The 20,275-nt window shown below is 49.0% G+C and overlaps 1 protein-coding gene across 1 annotated transcript in view; it reads right to left on the reverse strand.

Annotated features, from left to right (window-relative positions):
* The window catches only part of Zc3h3 (zinc finger CCCH-type containing 3), a 79,353-nt gene that overhangs the window by 46,588 nt on the left and 12,490 nt on the right, over positions 1-20,275 (reverse strand). The window lies entirely within an intron of this gene.

Genomic DNA, 20,275 nt, shown 5'->3' on the forward strand with positions numbered 1-20,275 from the left:
TTGCCCGAGTTCCCTTCCACTTGATAGCCAGCAATTTCTCCATAGCTTCAAGGAATGCGCCTAATTGCCCGACTTTCATAATGTACAGCTCTAACTGCCCAGATAATTAAAGCTAACACGGCCGCCTCTCATGGCTGCTCCCCTCTGGCATGAGACACGGGGCCCTGAACAGACCCAAGCCAAACATACCCAGGTGGCCTGAGTCCCTTCAGTCTGTGCCTAGCTTCCTCCTGCTCCAGGAACACTCAAAGATACTTGTCTGTCCCTACTCTGTATTCAGGCTGTGAGTAGCTCTGAGTGACCCAGCTGCTGTGACAGTTCCTGAGAGTCATCTGCTGGAGACCAGCAGAGCGCCCACATTTCAGCTTCCAGAAGCAGCACCTCAGCCAAACAGGCTCTGGAAAAGCCACGGGAAAGATGAGCCCACACACCCACCGTGCCCACATCACCACTGTCCTTCCTCATTCAGATGTCACTGAAAGCCCTCCCTCAGGCACTGAACGCCCCGCTTGCACCAGAGCTACAGCTTCAACCAGGGCTTGCTTCAGTCGGCACGCACGCACGCACGCATGCACACTGACTGTCTCAGGGTCACCTGGTCAAAGCCCTCCTGGGTTGTGTTGGGGTTGAGTGACCCTCAGAGGGACAGTGCAAGAGCTATCTGGTCCCAGGGAGCAGAGGCAGGTGCCAGTCAAACGATGCCATAGCAGCATCTAGATGACTCATCCCAGCTACTCCCTCCACCTGCCATCACACCCTATTCAACAAGTTCTCTTTTCTATCAAAGACTCAGTAAGGATGTATTAATTTATTTACTTATGTGTAGGTGAATGCACACATGCCCATGTGTCACATCGCCCAGGTGGAGATCAGAAAACAACTTATGGAAGTCTCCTTACACCATGTGGGCCCCAGGGATCAAATTCAGGTCCTCATACTGGGAGGACCATCTTGAGCCATCTCACCAACTTTTCTGATTCATTCTCATTCTCTCTCTCTCTCTCTCTCTCTCTCTCTCTCTCTCCCCCTCCCCAACTCAGCTTTGAAAAGTATTCTTTTATTTTATTTTTCTGATTTTCTCTTTTTTTCTCCTGCTTCTGGTTCTCTCTGTTCCCATCTGTCTGTCCCAATTTTTCTCTCTCCTTCATGTCTATGCTATTTCCCATCTCCTAGTCTGTCTCTCTCCAAGTCTCTAAGAATAGCAGGTTCTGACCAAGGAGAAAACAGGAGTTCAGAAACCAAGCAAGAAGCTGCATTAGAGCTGGAAAGAAGATTCAGCAGTTAACAACACTTACTGCTCTTGCAGAGGACCTAAGTTTGGTTCCTAGCACCCATATCAGGGCACTAACAACCACCTAGGACTCTAGCTCCAGAGGATCTGAAACCCTTTCCTGACTTCCATAGGCACCTAAACTTATATGCACGTACCCAAACATGGACACGGACACAGATACACACACACATGCACCACACACACACACACACACACACACACACACACACACACACACACACACAACATGCCTTTAATCCTAACACTCAGGAGGCAGAGGCAAGCAGATCTCTGAATTCAAGGCCACCTTGATCTACATAGTGAGTTCTAGACCAGCCAGAGCTACATAAGTAAGACCATGTCTCAGGAAACTTAAATAAATAATACACATAGCCGGGCAGTGGTGGCACATGCCTTTAATCCCAGAACTCTGGAGGCAGAGCCAGGCAGATCTTTGTAAGTTTGAGGCCAGCCTGGGCTACAAGTGAGTTCCAGAACAGGTGCCAAAGCTACACAGAGAAACTCTGTCTCAAACAACAACAACAACAACAATAATAATAATAATAATAAATCTAAGAGAAGTTGCGTTACCTGGAATTCTGTGATCCTCGCTGAGTTACCAAAGTGAATCTGCAACTCTGAGCACTGCCCCTATAACCCAACATGTTTAGGACGCAGGGGAGAGCCTGGTACACAGTGGGTATCAATAAATAAATGTTTGTTGAATTGGATTTTCAAGGTCTTAGAACCAAGGAGAGGCCAATGATCAATGTGAGTTTGTTCCAACTAAGAGCTCAAAAACACAGGCATCCTCGTTGTCAATAACCCAGAGATGACCTCACTGCCTGCAAGCCCAGCCCCAGGCTTTTGCTCTGAGACTGTGGCCTACTGGAACTGCTCCTTCTCTGCATGGGAAGCCTACAGTTGGGCTATCTGAGGCCACAATTCCCAGTAGACAGGGCATATCAACCAGAGCAATGCTCAGGGATCAAGCTGCTTGCTCCCCATGCTAAGGTAGTACACAGAAGGCTCCAGGGCTCCTAATAACTAACCAGCAACCTCTTCTGTTCATGCCCTGCTCATGGGTCTCCTAAGTCTGTGCATGGCTACTGAGATACAAATCCTAAAACTTGCCCACAGCTTAGAGCCACAAAGCTTAGTTCTATAGCCCAGCATACTCCAATGACAAGAGCTAGGACTGGGCTGTGCTGGAACCATGTTCCATCTGACAGCCTGTACCTGGTCAAAACCAGCTCTGCTCCTATTCCCTGGCCATCTTTTCAGCTAACATAGCCTTCCCTTATCCAGCAGATGTCCCCTCCTCAGGGGAGCCCTCCACCTCCACTGCCCATAGGACTGCATTCTAGAAAGGATCTCCCCATACGGCAGCTGAGAACAGTCGGGACTCGAGTAGAGTACCTAGGCTGAGGTCTCTGCTGTCCTCACTCCTCCTGCTAGCAAGTGTAGCGTCACATTTCTTCACTAACTTCCCGGATTTCACTTATTAGTGTCCAATTGTCACACCAAGAAAATACAAGGTAACAGCCAGGCGGTGGTGGCGCACGCCTTTAATCCCAGCACTCGGGAGGCAGGGCCAGGAGGATCTCTGTGAGTTTGAGGCCAGCCTGGTATACAGAATGAGATCCAGGACAGGCTCCAAAACTACACAGAGAAACCCTGTCTCAGAAAAAAAAAAAAAAAAAAAAAAAAAAAAAAGGAAAAATACAAGATAACTCAAACTCTCTGACTTCCTATCACTGTAAAGCAAGGTGGGGTATTTTCACACAACATCACCCCTATCATGGTCCCAAGGAACAGCCCTCTCATGAGAGTGAAATGATTTGAAGGATTCACAAAGAGGATTATGGAGCTCATCCACCCAATAGTGGGGCTGCATCACCCTAGTCTGGTTCCAAACTATTCATAGTCCCCAGCCTCTCTGGATAGACAGCTTAGATACATTCATGACAATGACCCCAGGGACATAGGGCAAACTGTCAGACAGATGGGCTACAGAAATGAAAAAACAAAAACAAAAACCCGGATGCAGTAGCCAGCAGGAGCAGGAGTTTGTAAGACTATGCTTAGCACACAGGGACCAGACAGGCTTAAAGGAGGATGGGCCCCTCCCTGAGACAGGGGATAAAGACTTAGAACTCCTGAGCAGCCAGACTCACTGTCAGAAACAGCTTGGGCCCTCCTCCCAGAGGACACAGGTGGGGGCAGCCCACCCCGCCTTGCTGGCTGAAGGGTTTTGTGTAGATAATCATGTTATTTAGATAGGATGTTGGTTTAATTCCCTTCATTACAGACTCCCAGGGCTGTAATTTTTTTTCTCCGCATGATGTATCCCCTGTGGCACGCTTCACTCAAATCAAGGCCCTTGCGCCTTTATTGCCTACGCTGCCCTAGCTGTGTTATCAGGCCCACACATGCAGCCCTCTCCGCCCGCCGTCCAGAGGTCACTTCTAATGACTAATCGAACTCATTAGCTTTCCTAATTAAAAACTTTACTACCGCAATGGAAGACAAACTACAAAAAAACTGCTGGCATCATATTTGAATGGGATATGAGCCCCATCTATCAGCAGGGCTTCAGCTCCTGTCCAAGGCTGAACTCTCTGGCTGTGAGGTTCAACACCCTCACTTCCAAGCTGGGGGCTGGTCAGGAGCAGCAGCTCAAGGGTACCCTCAAGAGCATGGTTGTTCCCTCACCCAAAAACATACTATTAGGAGGGAAAAAGGGAGCCCACTCAGCCCAGAAAGTCTGGACAGCCCCAAAGTGGCTGAGCAGGGGCCTAGGAGTCAGCCACTGTCCAGCAGCACTGCTCTCTTAGTGGCTCCACCACAGATGGCATAATCCTCTGACAGGTGTCTCAGGCAGGAGTTGAGAAGCAGTTCAGACTTTCATGGAACTTCAAAGGTAAATGACTAGGAAGAAAATAAGTTGCTAACTTCACAACCAGTAAATACATAGGATATGAGAACTAGTACTTTGTACAAAGAAATACCTAAGGTGACCCAGGGAAAAGCTACTTCCCAACCTCTTGCTCCAGCCAGCTGAAGAGCCAAGGTAAGCATTCTGACCACAAAAGCCACACAAGCTTCCTTAGGAAAGGAGAGGACACTGAGATGGAATCTTGCCCCATCCACAGTAGAGAGCCAAAAGATTTCTGATCACGCCCAAGAGTGATGTCCATCAACCCTAGCTGGGCCCCAGGAACAGGTAGGTGAATAGCAGCAAGCTTCTGCTGGGATGGCTAGCACAGGACAGGAGTCTTCAGCAGAGTGAGCTCTGGCTTAAGAAAATATCCTTCCATTCCAACCAGGTCAGCTAAGACAGAGGCCAGAAACTGGCACCCAAGCACAGAATGTGCCAGGGTCAGCCATCAGGCAGACATGCCAATGGAACAGGAGAAGTGGGGCCTACAAATAAGAATGTAACCTGCCTGACAAAACTCTGAAAATTACTCCAAGTTCTTGACAGCGAAGATGCTGGGAAACAGGCAGGCAGGAGTCAGAGCCACAGGAAGACTATAACACTCCAGGATGCATGCAGAGAGGGCAGAGACAGAAGGCCATCTGGAGCTGGCTTCTCAGAGTTGTTCTAGTACTACCCAGGTTGAGGTCCCTTCATGGTTGAGGACAGGGAACTAAGCCACAGAGATGGCTACTGGGCTGAGAGTATCTGCCCAGTCAGGCTTGCTGCCTCTAATTCTGGATGATTCAACTTTCTTCATATATTGCCTAATCTGCTTTTTATCAACAGCTACCTTGACACTTCTTCAATATCTTCAAACTGTCTATACTCTTCACTGGCTAAGTCAACTCTAAGAACTCATCACAGATCAGCTCTTCCAGAAGCCACATTGATTTCTACTCTGCTCCATAAACTATACTTCCCTTCCCATTCGGCTCCTAGGCTAGCTGCCCTGTTTGTCCATCAATAAATAGCATCTTCTTCCATGGTCCCCACCTCACGATGAGCATGGGCAGTGTCTAACCAGCTCACAGTGGCACTGGCTAAGTGTATACACCCAACTCTCTTGTCAGTGACAATAGTCCAAAGGGTCTTTCCCTCCTCGTACCACAGTCTCTGATGAGATGCAAGCTCTAGGCCAGCTCAGGGTCTGTCCTGGTACAAATGGCCTGGGAGAAGAAACATGGGCATGAGGTAGAGAGCAGCAACCAGCAGGAACCAGTCTGACCTCCTTCACTGGCACAGGCAGGTGGTAGTGAGCTCCAGTACACAGAGCCTGCAGGAACATGTTAATATAATTGGGGTTATGCCTATCACCTTGGCCTGGTAAATGCTCCCTAATAATGTGACTCAATACTACCACACACCTTCATGCCCACCCGCTTTCTCTTTAAGTCCTTTTCTTCTACCTTATACACTATTCTTGCCATCCCATAGTTCAAGAGCTGTGCCTGAGTCGCCACAACTGCAGAAGGGCTCCAGAGCCAAGGCACAGCCAGTCTCCTATGAGAGACAATTAATTGCCTAATTAGTTGTGTTACAATAGATGGTGTGCCGGTGCCATATGTACACACAGGGGCAAGACAGGAAACATCATTCCAGACATTCCAGAGCGACTTTCCAGAGAACCTGGCTCTAAAGAGCAGAAGCAATCATAGATTACAGCCACAGGCCAAGACTAGAGAAATGCCAGGGCTTCAAGAAGCAGGGGCAGTCCTAGACAAGGGTACCCTAATCCCCGGTAAAAATGGAGAGATAAACCAGAGATGGCCAAGAATCAGGGCACACTGGCCAGGTACTCAGCAAGTACCTGACAAGTCAGGCCCCTTTCTCAAGCCTTCTCATGTGACAGTGCCCTGTCTTTCTTGAGTTGGACTAGGAAAGGCCTGAAGGCAGGTCCAGCAGTGGAGGGGGCAAGAATGGACCCCTTGCCTATTCTGGGATAACCAAGAAGTAGTGGTAGTGAGAAGCCATTTGAGCTTAGTGGCTTCTGGGCAGACTCTCAGCAGCTGAGACAGCACAATGGGAGGGGATACCGTCTTATTCCATCCAATTCCCACTTCTCTTCTGCTGCAGTCAGCAGGTGCCCTGGGGGGCACTAGTCCTCTCCAGCAACCTGTCCCCCTCCACAACTCGTGCAGAAAGACTACATGTTCCGTACGTATAGACAAGCATAAGAGCCAGCACTCAGGTCTGTGTCTGTAGAGCCAGTATGGTGTACCCTGCCAGCATGAGGCCCAGTCAGACAGCCTCTTCCCCACAACTGCTGAATTGCACTCTTGGGAAAATGGCCACAAAATTCTAAACAGAACATGCAGCATACATTTCTGAAAGGCCTCTGCTCCTGCATTTAAAACCGTGACGTACATCTGAGCTGTCTGCAAACCCCACGAGCCTGGAAGGAGCACAATGCCCACTAGTGCAGCAGGAGGGAGCAGAGGTAGTGTCAGCAGGACTGTCTGTCTCTCACAGAAAGCAGGGTGGGCAAGAGCTGCTCCTGGGTGAGCAGGCTCTTCCTGACTCGAGCAGACATACCACACCCTATAAAGGCCTGGGGCTGGGATCTGAGATAATGCACATGGTAGTCCACACTGTGGCCAGGTGGCATAGTCAGAGTGACCAGGGCTTAGGGCCATAGCAAGACCTAACCAAAGCGAGGACCATGGAATCAGCCACTTCCTAACCACAGGGAGCCACCTGGGGAACACAGGTATGTGTGATTATTAGTCCCTGAGGTAGTTGAAAGGAAATTCAAACAAGGCAGACTCTGACACTCCTGTGTTATAACGGAGGAGAAAGGATCCAAAAGAGACTATTCTACTTGGGAATCCCTATGCCATCTAAACCATCCTGCTCCTCCCAGAAGACTATGGGACCGTCTCTGGCTCAGGTCCATTTCTCTCCTGTTTCTGCCATACCAAAGCTTGCCTAGAACCACAACTCAGAGTCAAATGCTCCTACCCCAGGCTCTGCCTCAGCTTCTCCCAGTGTATGACTGTAGCTGTACCACATAGATTGCCTTCTGTACAGACATGCAAAACACACACATACACACACACACACACACACACACACACACACACACACACACACACGCACACCATCTAATTTCCTTTTTCCATTGCTCAGTGGCCAAGTATCATACCACTAGCTCCTATACAAGGTAAAACCAAGGCTCCAGCTTCCATCCTACCAGCCTCCTCAGTTCTGTGCCAGACCAATGACTTGTAACTCTATACTGGAACTAGGACATCCTGCTCTGGGGCTAGCCAAAGGAAATAATAGCTCCTGCAGAACCCAGCCTTGAAGCCCTAAGCTCCCTGCCTGGGAGTACACTTAGGGAGGAATATCTGTGTATGGCACCAACAGCTAGGTTCCTACTGACACCAAGTAAAGTCAAAGACTGACCACAGGCCAGAGGTGGAGGCTCCTTAGTGTGCCTCTCTCAATCTTTCTGGTCTCTGACCATCTCCATCATCACCTCTTATCTATGTAAGAAAGTCTGTAGCTAGGCTTGGCTGTTTCAGTGTGTGGCATCTGCTTCTAGGGAGCTGAGGCATATTACCTCATTCACTCAGGCCCCATTCACTCCACCCAGCAATAACTCCCTCCACTGGACCATGGATGTATAGAACCAGCACTGCTTCCCACTTATTAGTTCATGCCACTGTATACCCAGAGAGTATAAGGACCAGTTCTTAGCAGGGTCCCAAGACTGTCCACTGAGTCCTGACTCTACCTAGACCCACTGGAAGCCTACCCTCTGCCTTCTGGTCCCCGACACCTAGCTAGGAAGTTCTAACTGCTTTCCTTTTCCAGACACCACGAATGGAGTATGTGCTGCCTCTCACCCTCAGTCATGGCAGCCAGGCAGTCAGCAGCAGGGCCTCTTAGATCACAGGAAATAATCAGTACTGATGAGTACTGCATCCCGGTCTGTTCATGTACGACAACTGCCTTCCTGATGGTGGCACTGGCAAGCTGTGGGGACCAACGACTATGAGAGGAAGCAAAATCAAAGCAGACAAACCTGAAGGCCTGCCCCTGGCCCCAGCTTCCCAGGCACCCTAAACCCTCAACTATTTAGGGAGGCAGGAGCCAAATGACCTGACATCCCTGTCACTAGAAGCAGAGAGTTCTCTGCTTCTCATGCTCTCACATAAAACAATGCCAAGCATATAGCAGAACTGAAGGTCATGGCAGCCCTTCAATATACTGCTTAGACAACAACAGCTAGACATACAAGAACCGAGAGCAGCCTGCCTATAACACCTAACACAGAGGCTCAGCACATGGGTCCAGCTCGGGCCATGTGGGTACCAGGGCAAACAGTCTTTGCAGGAGCCTCTAAAAGACACACAGGGCTCAACTCTTACTATTACTAGTCTGTCAATGATTACAAAGGCATTGCATCCTTTGTCCATGACAACTGCTAGAATCATGCCTGTCCACTTGAACTTGGCCGCCTATGCCTGTCCACACCTCTACCCATGCCCATGTCTCCATCTATGCCCACAAACTATAGACAGATTTCTGTCTGTCTGCACACAAGTGTAATGCCAACCTAAACTAGCCCCAGAGACTACTCATACTTAGCGTTCTAATGCCTGACCAGTATCAGCCCAGGTCTTTAGAGCAAGAAGTTCCACCCACCTACTCTCACCCATAAAGACACAGCCCATAAGGTTACATCTGTATTATCACATCAAAACTCCTGCCCTCCCAACCACCCTCCTTTGAGAAAGAGTCATCCTTCTGCTTCCGAAGCTTGTCTGTCTGTTTTTCTAAATAAGACAGGATGGCAGCTAAGGCAGGGAGCGACTGGTGAACCCTCCCCACCACCACGCTGGCACGGCAGGAGCTGCCAGAGACCGTGCTCTAACAAGCTTCAGATGTGGGATGACTGGAATCTCAAAGTATGAATTTTTATGAGTCTAATAAATCACTCTACTTTTCCTGTGTTTGATAGTTCCCAGCAAATCAAAAGGGAAAAGACATGCCACAAGCAGCCAGGTCCTTAGGTCTAGGGGTGGGCACAGGCAGCATGATGGGCATCTCAGGCCCCTCCTGAACACCCTGGCTCTGTACTCTGAGGACAAGGCCAGTATGTCCAGCAGGCCCCTTGGGAACAGCAGCAAGGCAACGTGCAGGTAGAAGTTCACTAGCTTCTAGGAAGGCCCTGCCAGAATCCCAAAATGGTAGAAAAACATGCCTCAAGTCCTTACCAGCAGAGGAGGACTTTACAGTCATATGGGCAGTTATAGCAACAGGCCTTCTAGTTTCCAGTCAGAATCTGTACAAGAGACAGGGACACATGTGTACACACACATACATATATGCTCACCCAACATAAAAATAGCAGGAAGACCCAGCCCTGTGAGAGGAGGCGGCTCTCTGGTATCACACTGTGGGCCCATCTCAGGTACCTGACCAAGACCCAGAAACTTCAGCTGTTCTGTCCCCTCAGGTGAACATGGTCAAGTGGCTGTCTGAATCTCCTAGCTGGCTTGTCATCAGCCTTCAATGCAGCACCATGGAAACAAGGAATCCATCTTTGACAAACATTTACAGATTATCAAATCACAACGGCAGCCCCAGACAGGCCATAAGTCACCCTAAGCAGCCATTCGCACTGCAGGCTGAGGAGTGTGGGCAGCTCGGTGATGACAAATACTGCTGTCAACCACCCTGTCCCCCTGTGCAAGATCCGTATTCTCTGTTGTTCCACACTACCTGGTGTTTAATGACAACACTGTCAGCCCCACACTCAGCCACCAAAGCCGCTGCCGCCTCAGACTGTCAGAGCCCTATTAGAGAGAAGATTGAGACCCTACTCTTCCTGAAGTCACTCAAGCAACCCAAGCTCCTAGTTCCTGTAATTATTGTGTGCTAGCCATCGATCGTGCACGACACCTGACCCGCCTGTATGAAATGGGAGTAGTTTGCTGTGTGACAGTCGCTGTAGATTATGGGGGGCTGGGTCTCCCCTCCCCTTCTAACCATCACTCTACCCGACCTTACAGGCTGGTGAAGGAAGAAGGGAAGACAGTACCACCCACCATTAGAGAGCTGCCACCGCAGGGTGGGAGCAGGCCTGCCCTGCACCTCAGGGGCTGCCCAGGTAGCCCCTGACTGGCTTGCAGCTTTCCCCAGTTAACTTCAAGTCCCAGGCTGACTTAGAGGACAGCCTTCTCCACTTCAATATTCTACAGGGCCTTAGGCCCCAACACATATGGAAAAGGACCTTCCTTGGTACTGTAAGTCCTGCCTGGACCGTGGATCACGATGGTTTCACCTTGTTGATCTGCTGTGACACTAGCTCCAAGTATGCAGAGGCACAGTGCTCCTTCTGTCCCATAGGACCACTTATAGCCCCAAACCATAATGTAGCACACACCAAAGATGAAAACCTGCTCCTAACCCTGATGCCCCTATCCCTAAGGATATGGATAGCCCCAGCTCACCCAACTGGGCTCATCCTTGCTCTACCATCCTTATGACTTGGGGACCCTGTGATCCTTCCCCTCTACCTTGGGATGCTTATGTCCCCAAGCCCTCTAGAGACCATGCCTGCACATGGAAGTCAGTCAGACTCCCAGATGTGCATGGGCATAAGCACAGTACCAGAGGACAGGGCCTGCCTGTGCCAGCACAGGACCTCTAGGCTCTGAGTGAAGTACAGCCAGAATGCTCAGGCCCTTCTCAATTTCAGGGGACAGGCCATAGTGACCTTTTAATGAAGATTCAGGTCCCCTCAATTTCTGTTGGTCACAGCTAGCCATGTCCCCAGAACGCCAGGCCCTGCTATGTGAACATCAGCATGATGTTCAAGGCAAGGTGGGAGGAGAGACCAAAGGCCAGGCTGTATCTCTGAGGCCCCAAGAACCTGAGCTGCTTAAGTTATTAAATGATTCCATTGGACAGCCAGGTAAGGAAACAGCCTCAGCTTACCCTAAAGAGCCATAGATTGAACCATCACTGGGCTCATTCCCTCCTATCCATAGCTGTGAGTTGCATGTGACCTTCCCACGAGTGGAGCCTGGCTAGACTCTGAAGTCAAGAGGATAAATCACAAGCTGAGTGGCTACTGCCAGATGGCCTGAGGTCCTAACTTCATCTTATAAACTCCCCCAGAGGGCATGAGCATCCTGCTCACCACAGCCTGGCCTTCTCTTGGCATCCCTCCTCTACTCCCTGAGTCAGAGCCAAGAAAAGATGCTCTGAAAAGAAGCCTGGAAACCACACTCTATAAAAACAACTAAGGAGAAGCTGGATTCCTCTTGTTAACACTGAGTTACCAGGCCTTTCTTGGCCACCCTGGCCTATTACTATGGAGAAGCAGGCCAGCTGCAAAGGAGAACCCTTGGAGCTAGGCCTCACTGTCAGGACCTTTAGGAGTCCATCACTGGTCCTGCACTGTGATCAGAACCAAGGACAGGCCCATTAAGCAAGTCAGAGATGGCAGGGTGAGAACTACTCTCAAAAAAGATCTAGTTCAAATCACAGCTTCCAGAAAACATGCTCACCTGTGCTTCTGCACACACACTCCCACACAGATGCACGCATGCACACATGCAAGGCCTGCCCACAGAGCTGATAGTGCAGACTGGGGCCTTGAGAAATCAGCAAGAACTTCCCACTACCCTCAGCCCAGTGAAGGCACCAACAGACAGCAGGGCTCCCTCTCTGGCCTCAAATGAAGCCCACTAGTAGGATAGGCACTATCACCCTCAAAACATGAAACATACATCCTTTTCCTCTGGAGTCTCCCATCCAGTAGCAATGATACCATATGCCTCAACATCTCCTGGTAATGGCCCCTCAGGAGCAAAGAACCTGCTAGCCCTAAGGCCAGGAAGCAGTAGTTGTGTACAAGGCCAGAGATGTCCTGGAGAGGAAGGGTCGTCAATATAGCACAGCACAGCACCTGTGAGAGCCAGGAATACATCTGACCACAAAACCCTCCAACAAGGAGGGGAGGAAGCAGCAGAAGGAACCACTCCATGGTCTGGGGAAGAGCAATGCAAAAGCCCAGGAGAGGGCAGTCAACTAGAATTAGAGCAGACAGCTGCAGTGGCAGACTGGTGAATGGGTCTTCAGACAGTGCTGACCCACCCCCAGGTGCAGCCCCCAAACTCACCTACAGTACCCAAGGACTGAGGGCTCCAGGGTGATGCCTTCTCTGGGTTAATAGTACCACAGAGGAGTTTCAAGCGATGGCAGCTAATCCTGAACCATCCCAAATAAGCATCAACAACCCAAGCCTTGCCCCCATGGCCCACCTGACCATGAGACCTAAAGAAGGAATCCCAACCTGGGACCTGAAGCCTAGATATAAAGGCAGAACTACCACTGACCCTGCCCATCTAGAAGGCATTGTCAGAAGCTAGGTGGGCTTCTCCAGGATGCAAGGAGGATGTTACATAGACCTCTGGAGTCAGAGCAGGTGAGGTCCTAAAAAAAAAAAAGAAAGAAAGAAAGAAAGGAGTGGGTACTCTAGAATGGTGTCTCCCAGGAGGGCAAGCCCAGCATGGGCTCCTCTGCTAGGCTTGAAGGAATAAGGTTCACAGAACTACAGAGTGGAGAAGGGCAAAGAGATGGTCTGAGCTGAGAAAACAAGTCTCGGGAGACAATCCCCAAAACACCAGTCTATTTCAACCTTCTAGACATCCAGTAATGACTACACAGGACTAGACTTCGCAGTATGACACTCAAATGGGCTGAGTGTCCACATATGAAACACTCAGAACTCCAAGGCATCCTGAGAGACAAACATGAGGATTCTGCTGCCAGATGCTAGACTGCCCAACCCTCTCCTAAAACCTTCTCAGGTGGCTAGGGCTCCAGAAAGTAGCCAATATCTCAACCCAGGATTTATCCTCTGTAGGTGACACCAACCCACTGCAGGAGCCAGAGCTTCTACCAGAGACATGCACCCTACCACTCACACACTCTGTACTGATGCAGAAAGGGCATTAAGAGAAGAGCTGCCAGATCCCATCAGAGCCGGTGCAGCTTTGAATGTTCTGTAAAGAAGAAACACCCAGCTGTAAGACTGATTTAGATGAGCAGATGACAAAGGATGACGAGAGAGGCTGGAGGGCCTAACCACAGGATGTTCTGCAGCCTGAGGTACAGGTCACAGCCCTGCATGTAAGAGCCTGGGTTCTTACCTCAAGACCCAGCCATACCACTCTTGGGCATATACTCAAGGAATGCTTGTAGTGGGTAGCCATTCCATCTGTGACCTGGAAGTTCCAACCCCCACTAAGGCTTCGGTAACGGTCATGCCTACAAGGCAGGACTGAGAGAGGACGCTGAAGACCTGGGATCCAGATGCACTCTTTGGTGCCTGGACCCTAGACGCTGGAGGTAGACTGAGCAGAGTTCTCCAGAGAACACCGCCGGACTGCGCCATACCTTTCCCAGATCCTACAACCTACCTATCCCTTCATTTGTAAGTTACCCCACAAAATAAACCTCCCTTTTAACTACATGGAGTGACCTTAATAATTTCACCAATAAATGCTCAATCATACCACAAAGATACATGCTCAACTATGCAGCACTATTTGTAATAGCCAGAACCTGGAAACAACCTAGATGCCCGTCAACTGAAGAATGGATTAAGAAAATGTGGTACATGTACACAATGGAGTACTACTCAGCAGAGAAAAACAATGACAGCATGAAATTTTGCAGGCAAATGGATGGAACTAGAAAAAATCATCCTGAGTGAAGTAACCCAAACCCAGAAGGACAAACATGGTATGGACTCACTCATATGCGGATTCTAGATATAAAGCAAAGAACAATCAGACTGTAACCCACAGAACCATGGAGGCTTTATATATATATAGCAGGGGGAACCCTAGGATGACTATGGCTTATAATAATAAGTTTTGGTTTGACTCAATTACTGAGCAAGCCTCAATGAAACATTTCACTATTAAGATAAAAATTTATACTGTATCAAGCTGATAACAGAAAAATAAAAATATTTTTTAAAAAAGCCTGGGTTCTGATGACTGTCCCACAGGAAAGGCATCCAGAACAGCAGCTTATCTCACAGGTTCCCCCAACCATACTTTAACAAGCTAAGAGGAGTATATGTGCCATGAACAGAGATCTTTGGGCACAGTACTTTATCCTATAAATATGTAGCACTGGGCTCCCTCAGCATGTCCCAAGTGGGCCCTGGAGCAGGGTAGCTGACATGGAGCAGGTTCAGGGGGGCTCTGAAATCTATTCCCTCAGCACAGCTATGGCAGGTAGATAGCAACTCCCCAGAACCTGTCATCCACTGAAACCCAACAAGCTTCCTGATAGTTGGCTCGGACTGTCACAGCTTCAAGGAAGTTACTCATGTAAGCACTCAGAATTCTAGGACATCCTGTAAGACACACATGGGGATTCTGCTTCCAACTACTTGAATACCCAACCCTTTCCACCAAAACTTTTTTCTTGGGTGGCTAGGACTCAGAAAGTAGCCAAGGTCATGACCCAGGAATTATCCTCTGTAGGTAACACCAACTCACTGCAGGACAGTGGGCTACTTACTTAAATTCTGATGTCCCAGTTAGATGCCATACTCTCCAAGGAGGAGGAAGAAAAGACACAGGCAAGATTCTAGTCAGGCCCTATATTGAACTACATTAGCCAGATCTACCTGGCTGAGAGATCCAAATGAGACAGGAGACCCAGAACCAGCTGTGACCCTAAGCCTACTCCATCCCCCTCAACCAGCAGCCTGTGACTGGTTATATGACAGGTGCCCATCCATGGCAGCCTGTACATTAGCCCCAGGAGAGAAGACTGGCCTCTGAGAGTTTGCATACAGCCAACATCTCCACCTGGACATCACCTTCAGGGCAAAGCCGGGAAAGCTATGTTCCCTTGCTCAGGGCTCAGGGCTGTAGGACTCAGGACTGTGAAAGAGAATGGGGAAAACAGTGGTTTGCTTCTAGTCAGAAGACTCCTCTACAGCAGTGACCTGCCAGTCCACGTGGACTGGATACTTTGTCCTGACTCCACAGGGACCAGTCACAGTGGAAATAAGCATTCAGGCCATGCACAGCTGCTGGCCCCTGAGGAAGCCCCTAAAGACATATGGATCAAAAGCACCAAAACGAAGATTAGGACCCAGGAGCTTATCTCCAAGGCCAGGGTTCCTTCCTGCCAGGCCTGAAAGACAGACATGCAAACAAAGCCACAAATAACTGGACACTTAATGATCACAAGCTGCTGGATTTATAGTCACCATACCCAGCTATAGATTTTCTTTGTAAATTTCATCAATTTCTATGCATTTAGACTAAATCTTCAATTTAGAAGGCCATGAGCCCTGAAAAGGCCCCAGCAGTGTGAATGTGGTGCTTTCTTGACCACTCCTTGCCCTGAAGACTTCCTCTCCAGCAGGCTTTGCCTAATCCATGTTTCCTCCTGTGGAAGAAATGAGAACCCTTTATAGCAAACAACTTATTGTTGGCAATACTAAGCCACAACCATGTCCATGGACACAAGAGAGGGGATGAACAATCAGAAAATCCACAAAAAGTACAGTGAATGCAGTCTCCTCTCCAGGAATTCCTATGATATCACACATAGCCTGGCCCTGAGACGACCACACCCACAGATCCTGTAGCCACAGATCTTCCTTTGGTGAAACCACCAGAGGGACCGAAGCAGCAAGGAAAAGGAAGGCATTCAGTTCAGATTCCAGTGGGCAAGACATCACGAGAGGATAGAGCTCCATCTAAGTCACATGTTCCCAAAGAGGACGTAGGCCAGGAAGGCTGCAGTTGTCAAGAGGAAGGCCAGCAAGGGGCTCAGTCTGGGGAGTTCCATCCAAGAGCACCACAAATGGCCTTCCAGCCAGCCTGACCTAGACTCTGATTGCAGTAACCTCTCAATGAGCAGGTACACAGAAGACCCAAAGCTGCAGATCTCCATGACACGGGGCAACAACAGGATATCTGAGAGGAGTCCCAGAAAGGATCCAGTACTGATGGTGTAGCAGAAGACTCCTCAAGCCAGTCCAATGACTCACTGCAATGAATATTTCAAGTAACACTGTGTGACACACCGTGACACACCACAGCTTCCACGGGAGGTTGCAAGGGCGGAGGGCAGCTATCAAAGGACAGAGGGATGAGTGGGATTCAAGTGTATGGCATAAAATTCACGAAGAATCAATAAAAAGTTTAAAAAAGGCCAGGCGGTGGTGGCGCACATCTTTAATTCCAGCACTCAGGAGGCAGAGTCAGGCGGATCTCTGTGAGTTCAAGGCCAGCCTGGTTTACAGAGTGAAATCCAGGACAGGTACCAAAATTACACAGAGAAACCCTGTCTCGAAAAACTAAAAAACAACTGTGGCAAGCTGAATGCTCAGCTCAGTGCCATAGAGCATGCAAGCAGTTGTGAGGCCCTGAGTTCAAACTGCACACAAAGGCTTTAAAGTAGTATTAACAGGTTTTCTCTAGACTTGAGAAAATGACTAGATGAAAGTCAGGTGTGGTTGTGCATACCTTTGATCCCAGCATTCAGTACTCAGGAGACAGAGCCAGGTGGGTCTCTGTGAGTTTCAGGCCAGCCAGAACAACAATGTTTTCAAATGCAATTTACCAAAACCACAAGTTGAGCTATAAATCTGGAGAAACGTCAAACGGTCTGAAATCCAACTGCACACACAAACTGAAATCATTAGTTAAAATAACTTCGGGCTGGAGAGATGGCTCAGTGGTTAAGAGCACTGGCTGCTCTTCCAGAGATCCTGAGTTCAATTCCCAGCAACCACATGGTGGTTCACAACCATCTGTAATGAGATCTGGCGCCCTCTTCTGGCCTGCAATCAAACATCTTGTATATGTAATAAATAAATAAATAAATAAATAAATAAATAAATAAATAAATAAATAAATCTTTATAAATAGATAAATAAATAAATAACTTCAAAATCCCCACGTTTGTAAATTAAGAAGTACCTTTTATAACTCATGGGTCAAAAGGAAAACAGTCCCATGAAAACTATAAAGTATTCGGAGAAAACAAAGTTAACTTAGAGAAAACAGCTACAGCAGGCCAGCAAGATGGCTCAGCAGATAAAAGCTCTTGCCGCCAAGCCTGATAACCTGAGTTCAGTATCTAGAACCCACAGGATGGAAGACATCCTCTGACCTCCACATGCATGGTATGTTACATGTGTGTGTGCGCGCGTGCACACACACACACATGTAATAATTTTGAAAAGCTACCTAGAATAAAATTCTAACAGACTGCACATTTAGACATTCACAGAGCTTCCACCCCACCCACTGCTTCCTCACATACTCAGGTCGACTGGACTCTGTGGTAAGTGAGGTCCTAACATGAGCCCCTCCCTATCTGGTCTCATTGCTTGCTGACTTTCAAGCACTGTTAACCCAACTAATCCTCATTCTCGGGACAGATCAGGGTCCCTGGCATGGGAGGCAAAGTGACTTACAGCCCTTGCCTTCAGATACCAGTATCTGATGCCCAGTAGCCCTGATGCCCAAATCAAGTTGTGGGGACAGGAAACCATCCTGAGCTAGAACCAGATGAACCCCCACCCCCAGGCATGTATTTCCCTTTAAAAATAAAAAGACCCAGGCATGAAGGAAAGAGCCAAAGAATGTTTTTAGAGACTCTTTGAGCAAAGCATAACCTTGGAGACCCTAAACATAGCTGTCAGTCGTAAGGCCGAGAACTACTGGCTAAGCAGAGCAGCAGGAGCAGGCCCAGCCAGCTGGCTGCTCATGTCAAACTCAGACACACCCTGGCTAATTTCAGAATGTCATCATTGGGCTCCAGCACAAACACAAAACAGGGTCTCTGTACAACCCTCAAGCAGCAATGGCAGCCTGACCTCTAGCCCCATGAAGCCATACCCTGCTCCTCGCCCCAAAGGCCAGCCCATGAAGTCAGAGGGGCTCCACATTCAGCTACCTCTCCCCAGAAACCTCGGCAGACACCTCCTATGCCCCATAGGCCTGGCTGTCCTCCTCAGCCAGCCCTAGCTGGGGTGTAGCATGAGTCATTAATGGTCTTATTAATTAAATCAAACCTGGAGCCAGGTATTGGGGTAAATGCTGGAAGATCAAAGAAACAGAACAAGCCACAGCCACCTCACCTTGCCAATTCCTCAGCTGATCCTGTTTCCTCAGACTGGAAGCCTCTGAGTCCTTATCCAAATGAATCTCAGCTGAACTGCTTCTCGAAAGCCTGAAGCTTAACCAGCCTAGTTCCTGGTCCTCACGCCTTAAATACCTTTCTGCTTTCTGCCATCACTTTCTGGGATTAAAGACGTGTGTCACCATGCCTGGCTGTTTCCAATGTGGCCTTGAACTCACAGAGATCCAGACGGATCTCTGCCCCTGGAATGCTAAGATTAAAGGTGTGAGTGCCACCATTTTCTAGCCTCTGTATCTAGTGGCTGTTCTGTTCTCTGACCCCAGATAAGTTTATTAGAGTGCACAATATTTTGGGGCACACAATACCACCACACTGGGGTGCCACCCTGGAGCTCCCAGTGTGATTCTGCAAGGAATAATACCCTTTCTATTTAGTGTCCTTGACCAGAGGAGATCAGGTCAGGCCCTTTCACTGTGGAGAGGCAACCCAGGAAGGCTCCCTGGCAAGAAGACAAGAGGAACCCTGCCTATTCCAGAACACTGTGTTCCAACTACCCAGCTGTCTTCCATGCCCAGCTGTCATAAGCAGTAAAAAAAATTCTATGGAATGCTCTCAAACCCATCATGAGTATACCCTTCAAAGCCAGGCAACTTCCAACATCATCCCTTAGGACTCCTGTCTCTAAGCACTAATCACAGTGCTGCTGCTTCTGGCCCTGCATGGCTCTAGAGGGTCCCCATCTTAGGAAAAGTAGACCTGAGAAGAACCCTTGAACAGCCTAAGTCATGAACTGGTGACCAAAGCCAGGCTGTCTGGTACATTGTGCCATCTCTATTCTCCATCATGTGAAACATCTTGACTTGAGGATTTAGAGGGAGGGGTTGTCTGAATCCTTACAGCATGGTCTGCCAAACCCAGGTAGGCTACCCAGGTTCAAACCCCAAATGCTTTAAGAAGCAATACCAGGCAGGGGTCCACTGTAGATACAGTACCACAAGCAAAACAGCACTCACAGGAACAAGCTGGGTTGGGCTCATCAAGTACCTCTCCCAACCAGTGGGGTGTGCTCCCGGCTCACAGTGTTCTGTCACCTGCCCCATTACAGTGAGATTGATGACCTTCCTAAGACTACCAACCACCTAACTGGGGACTAGCCAACCTGAAAAGGTTCCTGGAAAGCTGCCCACTATCAGGGCACAGCCCAGCACTGGAAAGCTATACACTAAGGCTGGCTCATGGGCTGTGCCCTGACCCCTGAATCTATCCTACACTAACACAGGTTTGGGTGCGGGCCCCTTTCCTGGCCTACCTAGAGCCCTGTCACTATGTCCTGAAACCTACAACCTACCACAAATTGGTACTAATTCCACATTAGGGGCATTTGCCTGCAGCTGGCACCCATCCCACTGTTGGGTAGCAAACAAAGGATGAGTATGCTAAATTGTATCCACATGCTGCCTCTAGGCCTTGCTGACTGTGCTTGAGTACAGACCAGGTCATGGGGGATGATTTCCAGGACAGTTCCTACGCCATATTTCCTGGGAAAATCCCTGGGGGCTCAGTAGTGTATCCTCAAAGGAGTCAGCAGCTTTCACGGGCCCTGATAGCCCAGCAAGAGGCAGCTGGACAAAGGTGCTCTGCAGCCCAGCACCCAGTGTTAAGCTAAGCTCTTGAGATTCTTAAGCCAGTCTATGCTCAGTAGCCAAGGTGCAGTATTTGATTCAAAGTCAGTCAGGACACATAGAAGATAGGTGATTCTTCAGGAGGAAAGTGTCAAGAGAACTATTCTCACTTCAGTTACAGAGGAGCTAGCCAAACTGTTTTAAGCCAGAGGGGGCCTGCTGTCTCAAAGATACAAGCTCTAGCCACCC

The sequence above is a fragment of the Onychomys torridus genome, chromosome 16 (assembly GCF_903995425.1).
Source record: "Onychomys torridus chromosome 16, mOncTor1.1, whole genome shotgun sequence".
NCBI classification, from domain to species: Eukaryota; Metazoa; Chordata; class Mammalia; order Rodentia; family Cricetidae; genus Onychomys; species Onychomys torridus.